The sequence below is a fragment of the Sceloporus occidentalis genome, unplaced genomic scaffold (genome assembly GCF_023333645.1).
Source record: "Sceloporus occidentalis isolate IW3139 unplaced genomic scaffold, rSceOcc1.0.p SCAF_28, whole genome shotgun sequence".
Taxonomy (NCBI): Eukaryota; Metazoa; Chordata; class Lepidosauria; order Squamata; family Phrynosomatidae; genus Sceloporus; species Sceloporus occidentalis.
This window is the reverse complement of record NW_028317008.1, coordinates 5,001,124-5,028,808: the sequence shown is the minus strand read 5'-3', so window position 1 is coordinate 5,028,808 and position 27,685 is coordinate 5,001,124. Positions and strand designations below refer to the sequence as shown.

The window sequence follows — 27,685 nt, the reverse complement described above, 5'->3', positions numbered from 1 at the left end:
AATTCAGTAGGTAAAAAATGTATCTTTCAGTTATTCTATGCAGCATATTCCTGCATACCACTAAAAAAATACAGCACTGCAATGTCATTGTCTCTAGAGATTTATTAACAACCTATAAACCCCCTCTAGTTTTATCATTAGAAATGAATCCATTTTTCTTTTTTAAATGAATTTTTTGGATTCTAAATATTTGTGTTATAGCAGAATCCTAATCAATGCAATTAGTTAAGTATATATATATATATATATATATATATATATATATATATATATATATATATATATATATAAATGACATGTTTCTCCTTTTCTTCATACTCCTGCAAGCTACTGTGACATCCTCTATTGCAACCACCTCCATCTCATTGAGCCCATTGAGGTGTAGAGGGGACACCAGGGTGTCAATTACTTTATCTTCTATGCAATGGCAGAGATTTAGCCCTTCCAACGCTTAAAGTGACAAGACGTAATAGTACATCCTCCAGTGTCAAATGACAGATTTTGGTGACATACTATTACTACCATTGTTGGGAAGTGGTTAACTAATTATATTGAAATCTAACATTTAATGAAACACACAAATGCCTCTGGGTGGACACCATTTATTACCGAACTGTATTTTAACTATGTTTAACATTTACTATGAGCTGTTAAAATACAATATCAAGTCACAAAAGATCTTAAACTATAGGATTCATACTGTACCTGGAAGGTTGTACAAAGTGCCTGGCGAGACAACTTGTTTTGAATGACAGCAAACAGTTTGCTTAGTGGCTTCAAAAAGCTTGTGGGGTTTGAACAGTGTCTTAATAAATTCTGCACTGTTTGCAAGAGTTCAACTTCTGTGTCCTAGAAAACAAAAAAAGTTATATAAAGTAAAAGTTTCTGCATAGTTTTTATTATCAATATTTCAACTGCAGTATTCAAATTCAATGTGATTGGCGTGGTATGTTTTTGTGGAATGTAGTGGCAGGGATAAATAAAAGATGTTGTTGCAAGAATAATAGGAATAATAATAATAATAATGCCACATACCTGATTTGTATTACTTTTATGCAAGTATGACAGAAGAAGGTTGATGAGTACTGTACTTTGATCTCTGTCCTGGATAAACTTGCTTATCCTGCAGAAGAAAGTGAATTCATAAAAGTAGTAATTTTTGTAGTGCAATGAATGATTATAATTTTTAACTGAAAGTAAAATACTCACTTTGAAAGAATGCTTAGCTCTTTGCTGACCTGTGCGCTGAATTTCTTTTTTCTAATTTTCTCAGCATTCATCATACTTCTACTCAGGTACTGGAGAATAGCAGCAATGTGTGGAAGTATCAGCTTCATGCCAATGGTTGGAGTTTCTAGTTTAGAAAAAAAAGATGTTCATGGAAATGATTGCAAATGCGGCATACAGCAATAGGTAAATCTACCTCTGTCGCTTTCCTTACCTTCATTCTCCATGGTGACTTCAGGGATTATATAGTCATTTACAACCAAGCAAAGAACACTTTCGCTAGCCTCAAAGTCTGGGCTGTTCAGAAGATTGTCTGTTATATCGATTATGATGGATGCACTAGCCTCCGACACATTTTTAGTTGAGAGCAGAGCAAATACATTAAGGAGTACATCATGTTCAGGTTGTCCACATTTTTGCTTGGCAAGTAAAGGAAAATACCTATAGCAAAAAAATACAGCGTACATAAAATCTTCACAACACACGGAATGCCTATTATCAGGTTCAATATCTATTTAGTGCTTAGGGAAAAAATCACTCTGTTTTGATCTATCAAGATGACCTATGAAGAATAAAGCCATGGATACCACTGTAAAAAAATTATAAAACGCTAAAATGTAATACATTGCATAGACTTATTTACAGTTATTTAAATGTTGGTGTGGCACATGTACAAATAAACTGATTGTTACCTGGGGTTTTTGCTCCAAACATGAATTAGCTTCAGCACTAGGGAAGGAGAGTACTGACTCTCAGCAGCAAGTCTGGTAATCTGAAAGCCAGAAAAGGAGATATGATACATACTTTTATGTTAGCAGAAATCACATGAATGTAACTTCAAACAACAAATATCAATTACTAATGACATCTGGCATATGCTGCATCTGATATAGCTTGAAACATCATACATAAAAGTGGTCAATGGGGGCAATAGAGTGAAAACATATTATACTCCACTAGTGAAGGGCAGTATGGTTTGCGATCATCATACGGAATTGACAAACTACAAATTATACACTTTGGCCAACCAGATAATGTTCTTAAGCAGGGTTTGTGCACAATAAACACTCCAAGGGGTCAAGAGAAAGTCTGGCTGTTTACCTGTGGCCATATCACGGCATGAAACACAGCATCCAATTCTTCAGCAGAGAAGGGATAATTGTCAAAGTCAGTGAAATATTCTACTATGTGTTTGATCCCTAAACGTCGTAAATTCTTCAGGGGGTTGATAAGTTTGAGCTGTATCTATATAAAAAAAGATTTAAATAGATTAGTTGGACACAGAGATGATGGATGGGACATTCCTTTGCAAGATTAACTTTTTATTTTACGTTTTATAGAATTTGCTCGGTTTTCAATCTGATGACCTCATTGCAGCTGTCAACTTCTCGATCAGCAAGTGTTGTTTCTCCGTAAATTAGTGGAAGTACCCACAGGTCATAAAAATCAAGAAACAGTGCCAGCAAACCAGATTTCCATGGCACTTCTGACATGCAGATCTCTCATCCCTAAAACATGACGATCATCGATTACTCCTCATGCTACCTAGTTTAATTTTTGTGTTTGTTTCCCTAAGGCTACTAGTTTACGAGTTACCTAATCATTATCTAAGATGGAGCCCGTGCTACTTAACATTTTGAACTTAACACCTTGATGTCTAATGAAGCAGTAAATTAACTCTGCAAATAAGTGCTTGACACTTGGAGCACATATCTAAGAGTCACTCAGTCTTGAAATCTGCTGTAAAAACAAGTTAAGCAGTTCTGTGAGGGCAGATTACAACAACTACAATATTTATAAAGATGTTTCGATGTTTAGAAAATAGACTTTAGAATTTATGTGTGAACATTTAACAAGCTGCTTTAAGCAACACCGCACCCATAAAACAAACAGGGTCAAAATGTACAGCTATCAAGAAGTGGCCACATTTGCAAATTCTCTGTTCCTTAGTCTTGAAGAAGCAGCCATGCTCTCCCTTTTTTCAGGGATCAGTAAAACAAACCATGTTCATTTTAAAGTCCCAAATAGGGCAAAAGGACCAAGAGGCACAAACATAAAATCTAAATATAATTTAAAAAAAAAAATCAAATAGGCAGCTGCTTAATATTTTGCATTACAACCACGTCCATCACACAAGCAAAGAAGAAATGTCAGAGTTGTTGTCTATCATGTGTTGCTGCATTTGTGAGCAGGTTTTTCTTACTAAAAAGGAAATTATTGGGAGTTGGAAGCATTTGTGTCTAGATTCCGTGCTGAATACCTAAAGTCCGCCCTGGTAGTTCTAACAAACACATTTGTTAATACTAAAACAAGACAGAGATTATGTTTTTGCCCACATTATATATGCAGCATAAAACATATGATCCTCTTTGTTATTTAACACACTCTTGGCAAATGACAAGACCAACAAAACCTTACAGCTAAGAGACAAGCATCAACGTACCTTTTCACGCTGTTGAAGAGCATACGATACTGTTGCAGTCATGCACAATAATATCTGAAGAATTTCTGGTAAGTAGGGATTAATTAGGTGACCCAGGTTTTTTAAAACAACCTCCAAACTATTAAATAAACTGTGCTGTCGTCCAAGCGGAAGAACTCTGGACAGGTCCAGGCTTTCTATACATTGTATCACAGCAGCAAGGCATTTTCCTACAAAAAATATAGAATTGATTGCACAATGGGACAAATACAAAACAAAATAACACCAAAATAGAAATGATAGCGCCGCATAAATAAAAAGTATCCTTAAAATGATTTCTGATGTAACAATTATAGATGTATGTTCTCCAGAAGACATATAGAATAGCACTTATACATATACAAAGCAGCTATTTAAATTCCAAGGTGACTAGGTGTCTAATAGAATGGGCTATGTAAACAGCTAAAATACATAGACATCAACATTATGGAAAAACAAACTATTTTAAAAATAGAAAACAGCAAAATATTTTTGAAAACATTTGATGCTTTAAAAAAAATAAATGGTGGAAGACCACTATTATAAGCATATTTTAAGTTTAAAAAAAAATTAAAATATTAATATAATTTTTTATCTAAACGATTATTCATTTCACAATTCTGTGAAGAAACAATATTTTTATCTGAAATCCCTACTTTGAAAAATGTTTCCTACCATCTTTCAGATGCTTGACCGGCTCATACAGAAGATCCAGAAACATTTGAATCTCCTCAGGTTGGGATCCAGCCAGGAATCGTAAAACAATAGACATGCGAGTTCCCGATGCTGCCTTTCCCTGTGTTTTGGTGCCTGTTTTGCTTCTCATGCGGCCATACAAAATTCTTTCAATAAAAAAAATATAGAAAATATAGGTGTTAGCCCTACTTTCCAACATATACTTTTCATACTGAAATAAAAAGCAGTTGTTTTTTGGCCCTTCAATTGATGGAAAGCAAGCTTATTATATTACAAGATCATCGTATTTGTCTCTCTAGCGTACTCATTTACTCTACTCACATTTGTCAGTTGTAAAGCTGAAACAGAAATTTCTAGATGGGATGGTAACTATAACAAACCTCATTAGAACAGGCATCAGATCAGGCCTGTGGGACGTTTTCACGATTGAATTTTCTTCAGAAATGCTAAAATGGACTATTCCTTCTTTAAAATTTTTATCTTCCAGGAGCTTTTGTAGGTTCTCTCTGAAGCACAACACAGAAGAAAAAAAACCTTAAAATTACAAGGTAACATTGCAAACAGTACTATCCTAAAACCTGTAGCATGACAAAGGAACAGTCTTAAGGTTCTCATATTTTATCTGCACCATACTAAATAGCAATAGAAATAGCAGCATGTAGACAAAATGGGGATTAGTTTATTTGGGCCCGAAGCTTAAAAAAGGGATCTAAGATCATTTTACACACGTACCCCGCGCGATAGCTCATCAGCACTGCCAGTACTTTGTGTGTATATATAATATTATATACTATATATAGGCTGAAACGTTCCTCACTTCAGTATAAACCTAGTTTACATTTTATGTAAAAAAACCCAACAAATTAAACTACCTTGTAGAAAATATCTTTACTTTGGAAACAAAGTTTGTGCCTGCACTGAAGAATCAGCAAGGGTGTATTAGACTAATGGTGCCTAAATATGTATAATATGCGGAACCGGTAACAGCCCTTATACGCTAATAGTGGTACTAGCGCTAATTCTATTCTGTTTCATTGTACCCCACATCGATAGGCAAGTTGAACAACATGACATTTTACCTGTATGGAAGGATATGGGGATGTTTGTAGCTAAGCACACAATCCAATGCAACTTTTTGCACATTCTGATCTTGATGGCAAAGTAACTAGAGAGGAAAAAAAACATTGAATCATAGGTAAAGGCATGGCTATAAAGGGACAGACTTAAACTAGCAACTAGTTAGTGGGAAATGGTTACAATTAAACAGAAAGCAGTAATGCTTGTAAGGGGAGGCTAATGTTAACCATTCCAAAAAATCATTAAGGTTAAAACAAGTGCAGTGAAATTGACTCTAAAGTCATTAACCTTCAGGGTTTTCATGGCTCTCATTCTTGGGTAGAGAGGGAGGGAGAGAGGGGGAGAGGGGGAGAGAGGGGGAGAGGGGGAGAGAGAATTTCTTTTTTTTTTATTTTGCCTGGGACATTTTGTTAAAGTCTTCACACCAGGGTCAGGTTTTGAAGGGTGTCCCATTGCCAAAAAGTTGATCTCTAGTAGTAAAAAGGCGAATATTGTCTTCCTCTTCACATTTTTCTGTTTAGCTACTGAAAGCCTTAAGTGTTTAATCACGAAGGCACATAAGCGATATCTAAGCAGAAGTGGTCTATAAAGTGCCTTGTAAATACTCTTGTTAGAAAAATGCTTATATTAAAAATGCTTATGCTTATGTTATCAGAAATATTATTGCTGATAGGAACATAAGAACAGGAAACGTCTAGTCTATGATTATATATATATATATATATATATATATATATATATATATATATATATTATGCTGTCCTTGAAATTGTGCCAAAACTTCTAGTATATGCTTTTCTTTATGTTGTGCAAAAAGGCGTTAGCTGCTTTAAATAGACCAATCAGAATATATTACTAGGAATAGATAAGATGCTATATAAACCATACACTATTAACATATATTCAGACAACACTTCGATTTAAGGGGGTTGTGTGCCTTGTCTCGATTATGCGCATAATCTGAATAAAGAAATCTTTCTGAGGAGAATTCGACCGTTAATTCAACCAACAACTCTCTATGCCCACTTTGAAATATCGGGGAAGCAAAGCACTGCTTACCTGTGTATACAGTTCATGTAGCTTGGGTTCTAGGTAGAGGGCACGTGGGTTGGAAAACTTGGAAAAAACTTTCAAATGCGCAATGAGTTGCCTGACAAGAAAATAAATGTCATGTTTTTGAGAGGGCTAGTAAAACATACGGTCTTAGTTTTTAATTCTTTCAAAATCAGTTGCACATATATACATCATTCTACATAGTTAAAGGGGAGCAATCCCTCTTGAGACTAGAGAGCCATCTCAGCAGCAGCATGTGTTAATAGTGTAAACTGCCTTTGAATTCAGTTTAACTAAGAAGGTTATTTCCAGCAAATACTTTAACATAATAAAGTGCATGGCCAAGGGGAAGGTGCTAAAGGGGAATCACTTACTACCTGTTTGGTCAATCTTTGACATGTGCTTAACTAGTTGTTATGGAAGTAAAGGAACGTTTGCAGAAAACATCTTGTGATAAAAGCACATTGATTGGAAGTTCTGTGGAAGTCTGTATAACATGCAGCACCTCAAGTTTTCATTGTATATTATATCACAATGCAGAGAAGGCAATATAATTATATACAGTTTTAAAACATGCAATAATGTCATAAAATATTACTATTACCTAGTCTCATGTTTATTTGTTCAAACGTACAGGCCTATCCTTCTGCAAAGAAATGCTAATTGACCAAATATTACATTCTTTCTGATACACACTTACTTTGAGGCAGCCCTTCTGTTTTTTTTCTTTTCAGTGGTCTTTGTGTCATCCAAATTGTTGTCATTCTCCTCTTCCATGGCTTCACCCTCATCCAAGTCTCCTTTGTCTTCAGGGGTGGGCTTTGTTTTATCTGGATTTTTTGGTGTCAGGTCCTGTGATGGGGCTACCAACAAATCTGCGGGATAGTATTCATTGCTGGGGGGGGGGGGGACAGCAGCTTAAAGTTAAATCAAAACAAATGATACAGATATTTCTACTATTTACCAGTATGCTAATAATTATTTATAAAAAAAAAATCTGCATTAGACTAGTACTGCAAATATGAAACTGTAATGTAGGAGCAAGGCATGTATGCAAGCATTCACAGAAAGAAATGAGCAATAAATAACAGGTACCGCAGAGCTCCACACAATGTGTTTAATACATAAGTGTGTAGTAATAATAATACATCATCATGTTAGCTCTGTGGAAAAAAGAACCCTTATGAAAAATTACTGCAGTTTTTTTGCACATTTACTGCACTTTTTTTTTATATTGCAAACCTAAAGCTGTACTTCAATGTACTGTAGCTTTATTGCATTTGTACTTCCTTACAAAAATAACTGCAGTACAACGAAGTACAAATGCAGTAAAACTGCAGTAAATGTGCAGTAATACTGCAGTAAAAGTGCAGTATTGCAGTTTTTTCATGTCCAAAAAACTGCAGTATTACTTCAGAAAAAACTGCAGTAATTTTTCGTAAGGGAAGAGTTTTTGTACAGAGGAAAATATTTTCACAAATGACTGCAACATGCAGCTATAAGTTCTCCAAAGTTTGGCAAGCCCAGTCATTTATGTTTCTATCCATTAGACTGCAAGCTTTTCAGAGCAAGGATTTAAGCCCTACCTTATAAATCTGAGAAGTAGGGGGGAGAGTTCTCTTGATCTTGGCTCCACCCTGTCTGGGAAGAGGGACATTGCCTTCCAGAGAAGAAACCGGAAATTGGTGTAATCTGTTCTGTCCTTAGTTTTTGTTCTGCACTTCATCGTGTCCTCATATAGGACCTCAATTTTGTCTTCAGGAGGACAGTCTGGTTCTTCACTCTGGCTGTCTGATACTTCCTCCTTCAGTTCATCATGCAACTCTTTTTCTAAGGGGAAAACAAAAAACAGGTACTCTTCAATTCATCATTCATCATAACAACCAATGGGTCCTTGATGAATCTATAATTTACCAACAGTAAACTTAATTTTTCACTTAGAACATTTATTATTTTACATCTAACCCAATATTTTTAAGTCTCTGTAGCAACGGACTGGTAGTGATCTTTGGTAGAACATGTCACAATTTCATACTATTGACCATGTGTGACCTCTTCCTGTTCTGTCCTATGACCAATGACCTCAACTCTTTGCAGCCTTGTCACGTCCTTAGCTGTTCCTCACTATTCAACCAGAACCCAGCTGGCGCCCTAGCAGCTGCACGAATGGGGCAGATCATTTTTTTCAGCAACCGTGGCTGCTGGAGGTAAAGTCATCTACCCCAAGTACTGCCTTGGTCTTACTTTTACAGAGTGCCTCCTAACTCAAAAAACAAAATGTGTTAACATATTTAAATTAAAACATTTACATACAGAATATGAGAAAACTAGATGTTCACAGCTAGGGTATTAGCTCTCTTACCAGCATGGGCAGCAGACTTTTCCAAATGTTCATAAAATATCTTCCAGAAGGACTTATTCTCCATTTCATTTGCATGAGAACTATAAATAAAAGAATATAAAATATAGTTTTTCTCTAATTTCTGTGAACAAGGGCAATTCCCAAATTACAAAATATTAAAATAGAAAACATAACTCTTAATATGCAGGTTATTTGGGATAAGGCTACTTCCTCCTACATTGGAAACTACAGAAACATTTTTAGCTACAAGTTCAATAATTCTATTGAAAATAGAAACCGTTCTTTTGGAAATTTCACTAAACTGTTCTAAATACTTACACAATAAGTTCAATCACTGGATCCCAGAGAGGGCTAAAGTTGACATACAGCATCGCCAATAAATATCGAAGAGGTACCTAAAAAAAAAATTACCGTGGCTTACTCAATTATTTTAGCAACAAGAATACAGAGAGTTTAAATTCTGACTTCTGTGATTGTTGATTCTAAAAATGTAAAAAAATATCTAATCAAATCACATAATACCATACTAACCTCCTGGAAACTGCCTTTTGATAAAGGTTGTATAAGGTCATGTCTCAGTTTCCTAAGATGAAGGAGCTTCTCTCTATATTCATGGACAGAGGCAGTGACTAGTTCAGCTTGCAGTAGTATAGAAAACAGAGACAGGTTTTCGCCAATTCTGGGTTCCTAGAGATGACAGCGAAACAAGGTCAAATCACTGTGTATTATTTATCCTTCTTAGATAACATCAGTGGCCAAACATATATTTACCTCCTGACCGACTGCAGTTTCGATTTCAAACTGGTTTAAAATCCTGATGGTCAAAAGGCGCACCTATTAAAAGAAGGTTTAAAAGATGCTTTAGTGTGAAATTTAGCTAATTTCTTCGAAACAAATATATATATACATACATATATATACACATACAACCAGGCATCCAACATATCTACATTGGCAATCATGTCCAAGATTATTGTATAGTGCTACAGAATATGTTGGTGTTGTAAAAATACAAACACGGATAGTCTTACACGCGTTAAAGAGGTTGCTGTGTATTGGTCATTTTCATACACTACTCAACAATTCAAAGAGCCCCATCACTCTTAAGTTATAGCAAAATACCCCAAAATACCGAGGCTTCTCTTGCATGTAATATAGATATTTTGTATTCTGATAATTCCAATACAGTAACACTAAAGTAGAGTTTTTGCTGCTGGACTGTTTTGAGAAGGAAAAATAATCAGACATTAGTTAAGTACCTAAGTACTTTGGTTACCTTTGCGACGTTGGATGATATATTATACTGAAGCGTTGAAAAAATGTCCAACAATCTGGGGTGGGAAAGTTGGTCTTTGCAGCCACAGAAGGCTAGCCTGGTGAGGTAGAGATCAGCCAAGAGCAGGACTGATGGGTCAGAGGGAAAAGTGCTAAAAGAGAAGAAGTAAGTCAGTATGCAATGTTTACCATGTTTGCCTAATTGCAGTGCAGCTTCAAAAGTGCTGATATTAGCCAGCATAATAAAGACACGGGTGATTTAGAAAAGTCACCTTAAAGACAAAATACTGGAAAACTGACGTGTTGTAACATAACATCAGTGCTATTACGTCTATCACAGGATTAATTCATGGCTAAAAAAATTTACTCTCCACTGCCCCACGTTTCAGTTATTTTGTGACATTGACTTACAGCAACAGGTTCTTTATACTCTCCATTGGGACAATGTTCAAGATATTGGCCGAATCATCCAGACTGAGTAAGGTGCTTATAGCTTGGCAAGCTACAAAAAAGATTCCTATGGGATAAAGAATAGCACCCCGTTATTCAACAGAAAACAGTGTCTTATACACTTACTTAAAACTGGTCAGACATGTTATTTTACAATATCTCAGTGTTCTTATGGTAAATATCTTGAAGCTAATATCCACAATTCTAGAATAATTGCTATTTCAACCATGACAGGTTGGAAACATTGATTCCACAGCAAATTTCTTATTTTTTAGGACTTAAAACTGTAGATTGCAGATGTGACTCACATAATTATCATAATATGAATTAAAACAGAATTTTAAATATCCAGTTACAACTTTGAGAATTCCAATGACAAAAATTTTCAGGTGCAGCCATCAACATGCTCCATCTTTCTATTAACAGGTCATATCATCCATTTTTCTATTAGTGGCTTCAAATTATAATATTTGGTCTGCAAAGACATTCCTGGCAATAGAATGTCAGGTACATATCCTTGGATAGTGCAGAAATCCTAATGGAAATTCAGGTCTCAAGGCATCTTCACTACACCCATCTTCCTATCAAGATTAACTCTTTCACAATTAAAATGCCATTCATCAGGCCCTAGGACCATTCTCATGGTACATCATCAAAAAGTGGGGAACGTTGCCTTTCTAAAGTGCCAACATTCCCAGATAGGAATGAAACCACGTTTCTTATGTACAGGAACATACCTTTAAGTAGTTTTCCTTGGCCAATGTAATTCAGCAACATTTCTATGAAGTTTGCCAAAAGCTGCACAATTTTGTCCTTTTGTAGAGGCCTAAAAAAGTATGAACAATATTTATACTTGTTTTTCCATTATTTTTCCACTGAACTTGTCATCCAGAGACTATTTACCTTAGGTGAGGAAGAACTATTAAAGCAGCCCAACAGTTTGAGAGGTGTTTACTATCCTGGATTGCAGCCAATTGAATCAATGATAACACATAATCAAGCACTGGTAAACTTCCCTCTTCAACATTTCTTGATCTGACTCTAAATGCAAAAAAAAAAATCTCTTTAATATTAACATGTTATAGACATAAGTATGTTTTGTCTATAATAACGCAATTAAAAATGAGGACCGTGATAGATAAAAACTAGATAACACTGTAAACGTGCACAATTAAATGTCAAGTATACCATACATTAGAAAGTATGCCACATTAACCGATACGTTTTCAGATTTGTTAAGCCAATGTTAATAAAAGGCATGGCAGTAATCCAAATTACACAAGGTTACTCAACAAAGGCTACCTCTTTTCTTTGTCTCTCAGGAACAAGGAACATTTCAGATAACATAATAGTACAGGAAATATATCCAGCAGGTTTGAATTACAATAATAAAGCATTGCATAAGTTATTATTATCGTTATGTATGTGCGAGTCTAATTCAGACTAACATTGTTTTAGCCTAAAACAGCAAAAATTAGCACAGCCCTTTGTTTTAAGTCAAACCTGCTTGATTAGGAGTCTGCAAAAGTCTTGTAGTCAGTTGTCAAACTAGCAAATAGAATGAATTTCTTATCATTTGCCAGCTAGTGTGAAATTTAAACAGCGTATGTACGACATATTACAAAATATCGCACGAGAACCCCTGAGTAAAGCAAAACGGTAAACATGAATTGCTCTTACATCTTTGTTTTATCCACAAAAACCAGAGGATATTTTTCAAATGCCATTGAAGCGACTGCGGGGGGTTCGGCTTTTTCTAAAATAAGCTTTGTTAAGATCAGTAAGGCCTCAGTCTTGGTTGCTGCATCTCCATCAGTAAAGAACGGCAGGAGGTACTGCAGGAAACTTGGAAGAAAATGCTAAAAAGACAATCAGATAATGAACGTGTTAATCATAAAAGCAATTAGATACAATGCAAAAATGTGTCCAACTACTACAGCCTTAACACTCCAAGTATAAAGCATGACAAAGTTTCACTTAATGATGTAGTTTCAAAATGTTGTGACCATAATGTAACATAGGTGCTCACCTGCTCAAAGAGTTTCATACTGAACATTTTTTCTGAGAACTCCAAAACCAAACTCCTGGAAAAACCACTTTCGAATACCTGCGACATAAATACAAAGAAGCCGACCAAACCATTTAATACCAGCAGACCATACTTTTTTTTTAGGTGTATATTTTCATTTCTCTAAATGCAGTAAACCTACCAATTTAATATATTTATTTGTGACGGTACAGCACCCAATTATTTTGCTTTGGGCAGCTGCTGCCGGCATGACAATACGAAGGTTCACAAAAAAAACCACCTGAATTCTGGTGTTTAAAATCGTCATACATAGTCTGCACACCTACCTTGTTCACAGTTTCTGTGATCTCTGATGCTGGAAGAGTGACATTCTCACTAAGAAGCAAAGTAGAAATGAGCTCCAAAAGACTGTGGCAACAAGACAACGATATATTGGGAACCTGCATCATTTCTGTCAAAGTCTTGGGAAAAGGAGAAAGAAGGGAGAGCCATAAGATCATTGAAGACTTCACAAATGAGGAGTCAAAAATACTGTTGCTGATGACCTAAACGTACCTTAGAAACACGTTCCGGTTGTGGAATTTTTGACCCATGTCCATGCGCCACAAGAATGCAATATGCCTCCAGTAATCTTTCTATTTGCTCAGAACATTCGGTACCGACACTTGGAACCATCTTTTGTGAAAGCTCTAGAAGAGACTCCTTATTGGATAAAGATTTAAAATTCAGTACACTAGTTGACAAAGTGTAAGGTCCTATAGATGTATAGGTATGACTGTCACTACAGTATTCCTTTTACATTGTGGTGGACTGGACTGAAACGTTACAAAAATTAGTAGTTGGAGTTAAAAATTACAAAAAATTTTTAAAAAAAGTACAAATTCTCAAAAAGTACAAAGATTGGGTGGATCAGCAAGATCAATGCATGTTGCAATTGGTATTTTACTATAATTTTCACACAGGCGGGGCTCATAAATTATCTGAAAATGGGAACAGAATCCCATTGACACAATAACTCAGACTGTATCGTCACTATTTGGCCAAGAGCAGTTTGGCGAGGCACGCTGAATTGCAGCAATCATGGGTGGGTTAAGTACATTAAATAATGATCAGTAAATAGGCGACTTAATTCAAGCATTTTCTGTGAACAGCAGCACTTGGGAAAGTCACTCTATTATGTACATACATACTCCAAAATGTCTTCGGGATTCATGTCAAGTAGCACTTATATTAATGGGAAGTGGTTCATCCTCCATAGATTATATATAAGGTTACCTGAATACTGTTAAAAAGTAGATCAAGATGTTCTCTGTGGATATATGATGTTGCAGATTCCACAAAACGATTAAATGTCTCTCCAACCAAGTTCCAGGGCAGCACATCCTCCATTTCGGTGATAGGACCTAACTTCCTTAGGATCACTATAAGAGCCTGAAATAGAGACAACATTTAATTAGAAAGCATTCACAGGTGGAACTGAATAACAGCAGCAATAGTACAAATAAAATGGAATTAACGTATTAATTTTTTAAGAATGGTGTCCAAATAAAACAACTTTGGATCTATTTTTAATACTCCTACAGGACGTAAGGATTCAGGTATTACAATACAGACAGAAGTCAAATATTATGTTTAAAACATGTATCACAACTAAATTCAATTACTAAAACTTCCTACAATTCCGTGTGCTTTTTATTTGTTAATGTGTAATTATTTTAATGTTTTATTTAAACACTTCACGACCTTGGCTACTTCGTACTTCGAAGACCAAAACGTTTTGCCATTCTTGCTATGTTTTGCTTTAACCATCATTGCCTCTTTGCAATGTCATGTACCCTGTATATGACACATTGGGCTATCTTTTCATGCTATATTTAAATACATGAAACCTACCATTTAGCCCGAATAAAAAAAAAATAGATGAAAAATACATTTTTCATAGTTTTCCCTACTAGAAGAAAACAGATATGTTGGTTTATTCTGATTTGTAAAGCACCCCATACGCACAGTACTTTTCTACCTAACATTAATTATTCTAAAGCATCCTCAATTCCACCCGCTAATCACTATACACAGCGCAAAAAAACAAAACAAAACAAAGAAACAGCACAGGCAGGGCCGGACTGGCCCACCGGGATACCGGGAAATTTCCCGGTGGGCCGGAAGGTCCGTGGGCTGGGCGGCCGGCAGACTTACCATGAAGACAGCCGCTGAGCGGCTGCAAATGGCAATGAACGCCTCCCTCGGTGCCAGGGGCGGGCTGGGCAGGGGGGCAATTGCCCCCCAGGCTTCCCGAAATCTAATCAAAGCGGCCGCTGGGTGCTGATGCGGCCGGCCGGCATCAGCACCCAGCAGCCGTGTGCGATGGCCGTCTAGTGATGGGAGCAGTGTGAGGGGTGAAAGCTCCGCTTTAATACTTTTTTTTTACTTTATATGGCAAGCCGATCCAGCTTACCATATAAATTAAAAAAAAAGTGTTAAAGTAGCTCCGGCCGGCGGCATCAGCACGCAGCGGCCGTTTAGATTACATTCCCAGCAGTCTGATGGCTGCATAGTGATGGGAGCAGCGTGAGGTGGAAGCTCCGCCCCCTCGCACTCAGACTGCTGCAGCACCGGATGTCAGGTCAGTGGCATCCTGTCAGCATAGAGGAGAACAGTGTGCAGCTACCAGGAAGTCAAGAGAAGTAGAAGGTGAGTAAAATAATGTATTTTTTGTACTGTATAATGTTTTTTGTATTTGTTAAAAACAAAAAAAATCGGCATGTGTGTGTATGTAAGTGTGTCCCCCTATATGCCACTCTGCCTCCAGAAATGCCTTATACCCCCCTATATGCCACTCTGTCCCATGATATGCCTTTTAACCCCCTATATGCCAGAGTTGCATATAGGGGTATAAGGCATTTCTGGATGCAGAGTGACATATAGGGGGTCAAAAGGCATATCTGGAGGCAGAGTGGGATAAAGGGGGTTAAAAGGTATATCATGGGGCAGAGGAGCATATAGGAGGGTATAAAGCATATCGGGGAGGCAGAGTGGCATATAGGGGGCATAAGGCTTTTCTGGAGGCAGAGTGCCCCATGATATGCCTTTTAACCCCCTTCATGCCACTCTGCCTCCAGAAATGCCTTATACCCCCTATATGCCACTCTGTCCCATGATATGCCTTTTAACCCCCTATATGGCAGAGTGGCATATAGGGGGGTTAGAAGGCATATCATGGGACAGAGTGGCATATATTATTTTTTATTTAATATGGCAAGCTGGATCGGCTTGCCATATAAAGTAAACAAAAATGTCCCATGATATGCCTTTTAACCTCCTATATGGCAGAGTGGCATATAGGGGGTTAGAAGGCATATCATGGGACAGAGTGGCATATAGGAGGGTTGAGGCATATCAGGGAGGCAGAGTGGCATATAGGGGGGTATAAGGCTTTTCTGGAGGCAGAGTGCCCCATGATATGCCTTTTAACCCCCTTTATGCAACTCTGCCTCCAGAAATGCCTTATACCCCCCTATATGCCACTCTGTCCCATGATATGCCTTTTAACCCCCTATATGCCAGAGTGGCATATAGGGGTATAAGGCATTTTTGGATGCAGAGTGACATATAGGGGGTCAACGGCATATCTGGAGGCAGAGTGGCATAAAGGGAGTTAAAAGGGATGTCATGGGGCAGAGGGGCATATAGGAGGGTATAAAGCATATTGGGGAGGCAGAGTGGCATATAGGGGGCATAAGGCTTTTCTGTAGGCAGAGTGCCCCATGATATGCCTTTTAACCCCCTTTATGCCACTCTGCCTCCAGAAATGCCTTATACCCCCCTATATGCCACTCTGTCCCATGATATGCCTTTTAACCCCCTATATGGCAGAGTGGCATATAGGGGGTTAGAAGGCATATCATGGGACAGAGTGGCATATAGGGGTATAAGGCATTTCTGGATGCAGAGTGAGGGTATAAAGAGAGGGTATAAAGCATATCAGGGAGGCAGAGTGGCATATAGTGGGGCATAAGGCTTTTCTGGAGGCAGAGTGCCCCATGATATGCCTTTTAACCCCCTATATGGCAGAGTGGCATATAGGGGGTTAGAAGGCATATCATGGGACAGAGTGGCATATAGGGGGTATAAGGCATTTCTGGAGGCAGAGTGGCATATAGGGGGTTAGAAGGCATATCAGGGGGGCAGAGTGGCAAGCCTGGGGGCAGAGGTGCATAACTCGGGGGTAGGTTGTCAAATGAAAGGAAATAAAAACCAAATATGTCTCAATCATAGCTTTTATTAAATATGGAAAAAAATAGTCTACATGAATTAATAAAGAAATAAAAGTTTCTTACCAGAATATCGTGAAGAATAATGTGATCAGTGTTTTGTTCCACTAAATAAAATGGAACTCTTTCATCTAACAATGTTCGCAGTAGTAAATGTTTTGATCCTATTATGTGTAATGTATTTAATTTATTAGGGCCTTTTAACACTTTTGCTTTCTGGCATTTTAATACAAATAATGAGATAAAAAGAATTGCACATAGTGTGACTCGGGTGTGTATAAGGGGTGCGTGTGGGTATAAGAGCTTCACCGTGAGATAAACTATATGGGGCTGGTCTCCAAATTTTTCCAGGGCTGCTTTTCAGTCCCAGTCCGGCCCTGAGCACAGGTCACTAGAACAAATGTAGTGTCCTGACGAGTGACAGGGATCATAGGATATAGAAAAAAGTATGAAAGGGAACAAACACATCATTATCACATGATCAGAAGACTGTGCTTTTCTAAATATTGCAGCAATTTTATGCCATCCTTACAGAACAATGTTTTGAGGACATTCAGAATGTCCAGGTTCTCCAAGCAGTTAAAAGTAAAGCATTATTTTATTGGAAGCTGCAATATTTGACATTGCAAGTAAGGAGGGGCAATGACACAAGAAAGAGAGAGAAATAACTTAATCGGGGGGAAACATTCAATATAATCCCATACAAATGAAGTTAAAAAGACTACTCCAAGTCATATGCACATAAGGTTTATCTTGCCTTTCACCACACTAATCCATCCTAAACACTGTTGCCAGACTAATTTTTCTTTCCCACCATTCTTCGACTGCTGTCCCACTGTGCCGATCACTCTATTGGTTCCCTATACCCTCCAAAATGAAATTCAATCTCCTGCACTTCATATTCAAATACTCCCCTAACTGCCCTCTTCATTCCTCCAACGAATCGAGTCTGCCTTCTAATGTTATTACCGCTACCCACTTGTGTATTTAGGAGTTCACAAAAGCTGTTCCCCTTCCCTAGAATTCCTTTTCTCATTCTATCCCCACTTACTTTACTTATTCTTGCTCAAAACCCACCTATTGCGAGAAGCATGCAACCTTCCCTTCTAATACCGTGAAACCAGGATCCTAAAGAAGCCATCTGCAATTAGTGATTATGTTTTAATGAGTGTCAATGTCCTTTTAACCCCTTGATGACAATTGCCGGTCCGGGCATGTCACGGAAATTCATGTCGATAACGACAAATGACGTGCCAGGACCGGCACGCCATTAAACGGGTGCAGAAAGCGATCTATTTTCGCTTTCTGCACCGAAACGGCGTTGCTGTAATGCCTCGACCTCGAGGCATTCAGCAACGCCATTATCGGCACAAAGGGGCCATCTCTGGCCCCTCTCCGCCTCCTAAACTTAAATGGTGTCGCTGGAATGCCTCGATCAGGAGGCATCCAGCGACACCAAACACTTACCTGGGGATGGACTGTGACCGCTCCGGAAAGCGGTCACAGCCGGTCCGGGAAAATTCAATAAAGAAAAACAATAAAGTCTAAAAAGTTCGCTAGGCGGTCTCCTGACCCTCTAGAGAACTCTGGCTCCACTTGCAGGTTGAATATAGGTACTGCATTCAACCATGCAAGTCAATGGAGCTCAGCTTTCTAATCACAGTGTGATTAGAAAAAATAAATTAAATTAAATTAATAATAATTAGAAAAAAAATAGTAAAAAAACAGTAAAATGTAAAAATAATTTCCCACTGATGTCACTATCAGGGGAACCTTCAAGTTGAAAAAAAATGTTACAAAAATTAAAAAAAAGGCAAAAAAAAAAAATATATATATATATATAAAAAATATATTTTTGTGAGCAAGTCCTAAAATTAGCATATTAGCTTAAAACAATTCTCGCATGGAAAGAGTTAAAATACTGGCATATTAAATGCCCATGGGGTGTCTACTTTTAAAAAATGTATGATTTGATGGGGTAAATTGAATTGGCCGGGTTCAACAAGGTCCCAATTAACACGGGGGGGAAAAGGATGGCCACACATCTAATTTCCAATTAGAAAAATGCACACGTACCAAATGTGGCCTTTTAGTTCCCCCCAAAAATGACAAACCCATGCATGTGGGGTATCACTGTACTCAGGAGATGTTGCTGAACACATATTGGGGTGTCGTGTGACAGCGGCATATACCAGGAGCTGTAAATTCATACATAAAGTAGGTGTGTGTGGGAAAAATACACACACAAAAATACTACTGCAAACTTTGAAAAAATGCTGGTGGTAAAATGTGTGCATGCAAAGAGTTAAAATACCAGCATTTAAAATACCCTGGGGTGTCTAGTTTTCAAAAATATATGGTTTTGTTGGGCACACGGAAATGGCCCGGCTCAAAGATGTACCAAATAGGGCACGGGCAGTGGATCCCCAAATGCCAAAGTTCAACATTGAAAAATGTGCATGCCCCAAATGTGGCTCTTTTGCCCCCGAACAGCCAGGCAAATTCATTCATGTGGGGTATCACTGCGCTCAGGGGATGTTGCTGAATACATATTGGGGTGTTTTGTGATAGTGACATATACGAGAACTTTTTAATTCATACCTGAAGTAAAATGTGTGTGACAAAACAAATGGAAAAAAAATGACTATCACAAAGTTTGACAAAGACAGGTGGTAGATATGGTGCATGGAAAGAGTTAAAATACTAGCATTTGAAATACCCTGGGGTGTCTAGTTTTCAAAAATATATAGCTTTATTGGGCACACTGAAATGGCCCGGCTCAAAGATGTACCAAATAGGGCATGGGCAGTGGATCCCCAAATGCCAAAGTTCAACATTGAAAAATGTGCATGCCCCAAATGTGGCCCTTTTGCCCCCAAACAGCCAGGCAAAATCATTCATGTGAGGTATCGCTGTACTCAGGAGATGTTGCTAAACACATATTGGGGTGTTTTTTGATAGTGACATATACCAGAACCTGTTTATTTATACCTAAAGTAAAATGTGTGTGAAAAAACAAATGCAAAAAAATTACTACCATAAAGTTTGACAAAGGCTGATGGTAGAATAAGTGCTTGGAAAGGGTTAAAATACCAGCATTTGGAATACCCTGGGCTGTCTAGTTTTCAAAAATATATGACTTGATGGGGTAAATTGCATTGGCCGGCTTCAAAGATACCCGAAATGGCACATGAGGGGAAGAATTACCAGATTTGGAAAAAATGGCTTTGAAATAGCAAAACGCTACCTGTACTTATTGCTCCATAACGTGCAGAAAAAAGCAAAAAAACATTGGGTATTTCTAAACTCAGGACAAATAGTAGAATTTATTTAGCAGGTTTTTTTATTACCTTTTATAGATGAGTAAAAGATTTTTCAACTAAAAGTTAGAAACAGTCATTTTTTTCTAAATTTTTCACCATATTTTATATTTTTTTTAATAGTAAATAATATGATACAATCAAAACAATGTCATCTAAGGAAAGCCCTTCTTGTCCTGAAAAAAAACAATATCTAATGTGTGTGGGTTCAGTAAACGGGAAAGAAGAAAATTACAGCTAAACACGAGCAGCGCAGAAATGTTAAAACGGCCATTGTCACGAAGGGTACAAAAAGTAAAATCAGCCTTTGTCACGAAGGGGCTAAACAGCTGTTGTTTAATCCCCTATTGTAACAGTGCTACGGAATCTGCTGGTGCTATATGAATACACGTAATATAATAGGATGGGGTTATAATAGATATAAAATGCTACAATGCTTTTCAATCTGTGGACATAATTACATGGGTTCATGTAATGTACTTCATACCAAAATTTAGCATGTGGGAAAAGTTTAATAATGATGTTTTAACCAATTAATTTTACCTTAAAGACACCTGACTTAAGGCTCCAAATGTGAGTTGTTCCAGGGTTATTCAATTTATACAGCAACTACTTTCATATCAACACAAACAAACGTAATACTATTGGCAAACAACTTTGGAACACTAAACAATGTCTAATACCCTTACATGTTCTAGGCTGCATGAATGGCTTAGAACAGACAGACACTATGATAAGAAAGCATTATTTGTACTAATATATATATTTGTTTTTGAACAGTATTAATCATTCATATTGGCAGCCCCATTACATTACAGAAATTATTTTATACTGGTCTCATGTAGCTATCACCAAACACAGCAAACAGAATGCCAGCTAAGTAGCAGCACTGGATGTGGATGGCACTTTAACGGCCAAAAAATGATTTGCCAGATTTAGAGACTTTATATGTATTTTTTAAGGAGAAGGCTTCATGGAAGACAGATCTAAAAATATGTCTCTCTCTAGAATAAGAACCTTTTTTTTTTTTTACCATGTAATTTGCCGTTTGTGACTGTAAAACAGCACAGGTGTGACTAAACTGACTAAGTGGTATTTTATTGTAATAATTAGACCCAACTAAGTTACCTTAGAAGCAGATGAATGAAACATGTTCCTCACTCCTTTGCACATCTCAAACAAAAGTTGCCCCAGGCCTTCCACCTTTTGGGGATGTTCCTTAAGGTCCAGAAACATGAAATTAAACAGTCCATTTAGATCCGATACCTACAAATCAAAAAGAAAAATGTTAACATTGGGTTAAGGTCGCTGTTTCAAATAAAGTATTCTGAAGTAAATTCTGAAGTTTCAGGAGAGTGACCACAGTTAATTCTATGTTACTAAGTATCCTCAATCCTGCATTCCATAAGGACAAATGCCAGTTTCCCTAATTTTTGTTAGACTTCCATCCTAAAGAGTCCTACTTTTATTTATGTTTTTAAAGTACTGCTCCATTATTTGTGTTCCAAAGTATTTCAAGTTCCTATAAATTCATAATAGACACACAGTGTTTTGTGCAGGCCTTTGCTACTCAATGAGACTTTGAAAAAAATGGCCTATCAAAGTGTACTTTCTTAAGGCATATAAAAGTGTTTTGATTATCAAAGAGATGTGTACCTGAAGATGTCTCTATTTGCCTTAACATCACTACCCATTAAAAGACACTGAAAACATTTCTAATTAAACTACAATGCAGTCAAGTGCTGCAAAACCAAGAAAGAGTCTTTTAACATTCTATACTTCCCCTAAACCAAAATTGTATAACACGAATAAAGAAAGCCTTTTCCTTTACCCAGACGTATAGTTCAAACACCTTTATTCAGAGTTTGCAAAGAGCACATTCTGTGCACTGCTAAAGTAAGGGTTTGAGACGTGAAAAAGGCTGAGATCTGTGAAGCATCAGCTTACCTTCCTCAACAGAAAGGCGAAACTCTCTGCAGCAAAGTTTCTGATGTGTGCTTTTTTGTGGGCCAGTAGAGTGCTGTACAAACTGAAATAAAAGAGATATAACAAGGTATATAAATACGCAAAGTCTACATAGGTTCTCCAGCATGGTTTTGTTTTATTTCATGAAGGAGGGAAATCTGAGATCTTGTTGTCTGGTCATCCCTGAAGCCAGTTATTTTCCTAGTACCTGGTTACCATAATTGAAACAGATTCACAAAAAAACAAATGAATCAACACTATTACTTTTGGGCAGACTGCATAAGATGTAGATGTTTGGTCAATAACCCAGGAATTGCAGATTCTTTGGATATTTAAACTCAACAATGTTACTAAGCATTACAAATGACCAACTGCAGCAAGAAAACCACTCACAGAAAAAGCTGAAATTTTGGCTTACCTGTATATAGTCGGCATGTCCTTCACCATCATTCTCCACAGGTATTTGTAGAGGTATGACAAAGAGGTAAAAGCCCATTCTATCTGCTCCGTGTCCTTGGTGTCCAAAAGTGGAGAAATCACCAGGAAAAAATCTTGAAAATGGGGGTAGAAATCTGTCTGAAGATCTCTAGCCAGCTGGACCACAAGACTGTAACGAGATGAGAAAGATTTCTCATAGTTGTTTTTCTACAGAGTAGCGCATTGTCTCTCCAACCAGTCATATCCAAATGGATACAATCAACGTGACCCCCATAGTTAACAAGACACCTAGAATCTTATTTGCAATCAAGCATACACCTAGGCAGGTAGTATCACATAAATTTGAACTCGCTATGAAATGATATATTTAGAGCTTTAGCTGTTTCGTCAAAAAGAATCATTTAAATCACAGGCAGTTAGAGCAATGGAGGGCCTTGTGTCATTCTATATATTGCTTGGCACTAAATCTCCTCTATCCACTATTAGCATCCCCGGAAACTTGCTAAATAAGCTGATGCTGAAATATGCTTAAATATTAACCCTTTAATAATCGTTAAGAATCCATGTTTTCATTCATCAAATATGTTACCCAAAAGAATCCTATGGGATCCTCATGGAAACCTTGATTTGTCATTATTTAAACAAACTAAAATTGGGTCACCCGTGTTCAAGCAGGGGTATCAATCATTACATACTAGAAGCAAAAGCATCAACTGAGGATCTTCTAATGCTCACAGCAGGGTAGAATATGAATGGGTCAGTTCCAGACTGTGTGACCTTGAGAATCTACCCCTTCCTCCCCTTATCTGGGGACAAAATCCTGAGACTCCGGGTCCAAATCTGAGAGTTCCCATGTGTTTTCTTTTTACATTATTTCTGAACACACTCAAATATGAATTCCAATACTATATAAAACGTTCATTAGAAATATATAAAATATTGGCCAATGGATTAAGTTCAGAGCTAAAACAAAGTAAACAAGTATGCCTATTTAGAATGACATATGGCACTAGCACATAAGACCATGTTTAATAAGAGTGTAATGTAGTACTGGCAAGTGTGGTGTACATACTCAAGCAATGGTTGGTAGGCAAGGCTGTTCTTCACTTGCAAATGGGTCTTCAAACTTTGTACAACGGCATCTTGGTGATAGACCAGCTGGTGGAATGACTGGCATTTGCTGGACACTTCCCTGGAGAATGCCACTGAAAAACAAATAAATAGCCATTCCCCTTTTCAACCACATACAACTATAAAAGACAGGTCTGTTCTTCCTACAGATTTCAAACAACAGATTAAGAAAGCAAACACAAGCCGCAGTCTGGGCTTGCTAAATTTTGTAACATTAATACTGTATGCTGATAAAGCTGATTGGTAAATCAATACAAAAATAAGAATACAATGTTCTAATCATAAGACCAGAGTTACAATTCAAACCAAAATGTAGCATTCAATGAGAAAGTGAAATGTTGAGGTCAAATTTGGAAGAATACAGATTTAAACGTGCTGTTCTGGGTTAAAAATGTATTGCAAACTTGTATGTTAAGCAAGTAAACCTTAGCAGATCTGTCATTTTGATCCTCTAGGACAGTGATGGCGAACGCGTGGCACGCGTGCCGCTGTTGGCAGGCCGAGCCGTCTCTGTTGGCACGCCGTGACTACAGTCATACACTGTAGTCACGGCGTCGCTCCCGCGCAGGGCCGGCCTTTAGGGTGTGCGACTTGTGCGACCGCACAGGGCGCCACACTCCAGGGGGCGCCGCCGCGGGGTCTGACGCCACCGCTCATCAGGGGGGTGCCAACTTGCGGCACCCGGCACCCCTCCAGAGACGGACAGTAATGTCCGCCGCTGGAGGAGCAGGCTCGCAAGAGAGCGGTATCGAAGGTCTTTAACAGATCTCCGGCTCCCTTGAGTGATTTTAAGACGGATTTAACCCGTCTTAAAATCACTCAAGGGAGCCGGAGGTCTGTTAAAGACCTCCGATATCGCTCCCTTGTGATCTGCGTGCCAACAGCTGCTGTGCGCCGGGGTTTGTTGTCAGATCCCGGCGCACAGCACTGAAGCCGCGCCCACCGCTGTCCGTGCCCTCTGACCCGGAAGAAGACAGAAGAACTAAAGAAGAGGAGCGAAGAGGAGGAAAAGAAGCTGAAAGAAGAAAGGAAAGGTAGGAAAGCATTAAGTGAGAGTGGATTGGTATGTGTGTGGATTAGTATATATGCGTGGATTAGTATATATGTGTGGTTTGGTGTATATGTGTGGATTGGTATATATGTGTGGATTGGTATATATGTGTGGATTGGTGTATATGTGTGGATTGGTGTATATGTGTGGATTGGTATATATGTGTGGTTTGGTGTATATGTGTGGATGAGTATGTGTGTGGATTGGTATATGTGTGGATTGGTAAGTGTGTGAGAGTGATGGGTGTTATGCTGTACCATTTCCAATGTCTTTTTCATGATCTAATTATGCTCTAAAAGTACATCATAACTCCCATCACTCTATACTGTTCCATACAGTGGCAGATCTGGGAGGCAGAGGCCTTGCACCCCCACCGCAGGACTCCTGAAAGGTAAGTGAACTTCAAAGAGGGAGAGGGTAGATAGTTAGGAGGGGGTAGATAGGGAGAAGGGAGTGAGACAGGGGAAAGGGGGTAGATAGGGAGAAGGGAGCGAGAAGGGGTAGATAGAGGAGAAGGGAGGTAGAAGGGGTAGATAGGGCAGAAGGGAGTGAGAAGGGGTAGATAGGGCAATCATACTCCTATCATGCCAAGTCTGCGAGTACATCCTGGAATCTGGATATGCCTGGGCATGGTAGGAATGTGATTGCTGTTTCGGCGCTCAGCTGTGAAGAGCGCACCACGGGAAGACGGACGCCTCCGGCTCCCACCGCAGATATCGGAAAGAGCTAATACTTAATTCTCTGTTATTATTTAAGCTCAATAGTTTGCATCTCTTGTTTCCCACAGTCCTCTGAAATGTCCCCTGGGTCCCACTGCCTTTCCTAAAATAATCTCTTTCTATTAATATGTTATATTGATGCATACTGTTGTGTATAGTCATTTTGTACCGAAAAAACGTCCTCTCCATGTTTAATATGCAGTGTTGGCACTTTGAGGTCTGCAACTTGTTTTGATGCACAAAAATGGGCACTCAGGCCCAAAAACGTTTGCCATCACTGCTCTAGGAGTTTAAACCACATAAACACAACACAAAAAACTTTCAAGTCTATGGAAAAATCTACTTTACTCTATTGCCTGTGGATTGTTACAGATGACACATTTTTACTTGACTGCGTCATTAATCCTGGGAAGGGATGCTCATTCCTCAGTAAAGCCAACTTTACAATCACTCTGAATGCACTTGGTGCGTTTATTAGTGTACTTACAGGGAAGCAATTAGCCACACTTCCCGAGTATTGCTTTTTTTACACACAGCACAGAAAATCAAGCGAGAGTATATGTTTAGCATGTTAAAGGAATCAGTGGCAACACTATAAAACACACAAAGAAACAATAAAACCAATTAATTAACAGAAGTAACTTTATGGGCTGACAGGTAAACCAGAAAGTTACCTTCCCATGCCTCTATTTCAAAAATGTCCTCAGTTACTTACAGTTAAAATATATGCTATAGATTTATACACACCAAAATGTTGCGTGAGGTTGAGGTCTCTCCATTTCTGTAGTCCTTCATAGAAATAGGTCTCAACTTCCTTGACGAACAAAGCAGAACAACAATCACATATAATCCGTTTTCTATAAACATTATTCTATTACCATTTGTAACCTCATCAAATTGGGGAAAATGACTAAATGTAATTCCACAGATCTCGGAAAGCACAAACCGACGGAATTATTTGTTTTATTTAACATCACTATGTAACATAATTGCAGGTTGTATCTTTCAAGAGATGCTAGAAGAAAAGTGACACAAAAGAAAACTAGATGCTAAGACAAAAGCACTTCTAAACCTCCAACAATTTAAGGAGGAATAAGGAAATCTTACGGCAGAGCCACCTTCTAAGCAATTTATCTTAAAGAAAATTTGTATGTGGTTACAAATAACTTATTTGCTTTGAAGGTGCCAAAAGATTAACTTCTTGATCATTAGATGGGTGTGTAGTGTGGGTGTGTAGTCTCTATATAAAATGTGTTTGTTTTGTCTTTAAAATGTAGTCCACCAGGGTATGACATCATATCCCAGTCAAAATACCGCAGATGGAGAAGCAAATGGCGGGGGGTAACTCAGGCTCTGCCCAGCATCAGGCCTAGGGCAGCACCCAGTCCAAATACACCACTGTGCTACGTGCTGGCAAAGGTCCAAAGTTGCAACAAAGATGCACGGCAATTGGCCACCTTAGTGTTCTGTAGCACTTAATGACCGACTGAAACCTTAAAACCAGTCAATATACACCATGGAGGCCTTTGCAGACCACCATAGTCTCTTCTTAACATGAATGAATGCAGATAACCACCTAATCATGGTAGCCCTGGGTCACCCCCTTTCCACACCACTTGTTATAAGTAGATAGAGCAATAAAATCAGTAAAAGGGATTAGATAGGTCTTCATTTCTTACCTCTGAATAACTCTCTGTCCTATCGATGCGATGGATTATATCAATGTTAACATTTGCCAATCTTTCTGAGAATGTGAGAAACTGCAAAGACAAATATAGGTCAATATATATATAATTCATATATAAAAGAAAACTCAAAACGTGTCTCTTCAGTGTCATCGTCTAGCATTAATATACATAAATGAATATAGCATAAATATTGGTCAACATTTGACAACTTTACTTACCAATACCGCATATGATCAATTAATGTAAGACTACCAGCAAGGATAAGGCCATTTAGATATCTTAGTTTGCGTTCTTCATAAAGATGTAAACCTGCTTTTCCAGAATGACCATAGCAAGGCAGGACCCAGCTAGCCCTTTCACCATTATATGTATCCACCAATGCTCAGTTAGCCAAGGGGTTACTAAATCACCAGTTCCACTGCAGCTAAAGGTCGCCATGTTACCAAGTCATGCCCAAACTGAGCCAGTTACC

The 27,685-nt window shown here is 38.1% G+C and overlaps 1 pseudogene; it reads right to left on the bottom strand.

Annotated features, from left to right (window-relative positions):
- LOC149299716 (small subunit processome component 20 homolog) overlaps positions 1 to 27,685 on the bottom strand; it is a 54,676-nt pseudogene that overhangs the window by 26,265 nt on the left and 726 nt on the right.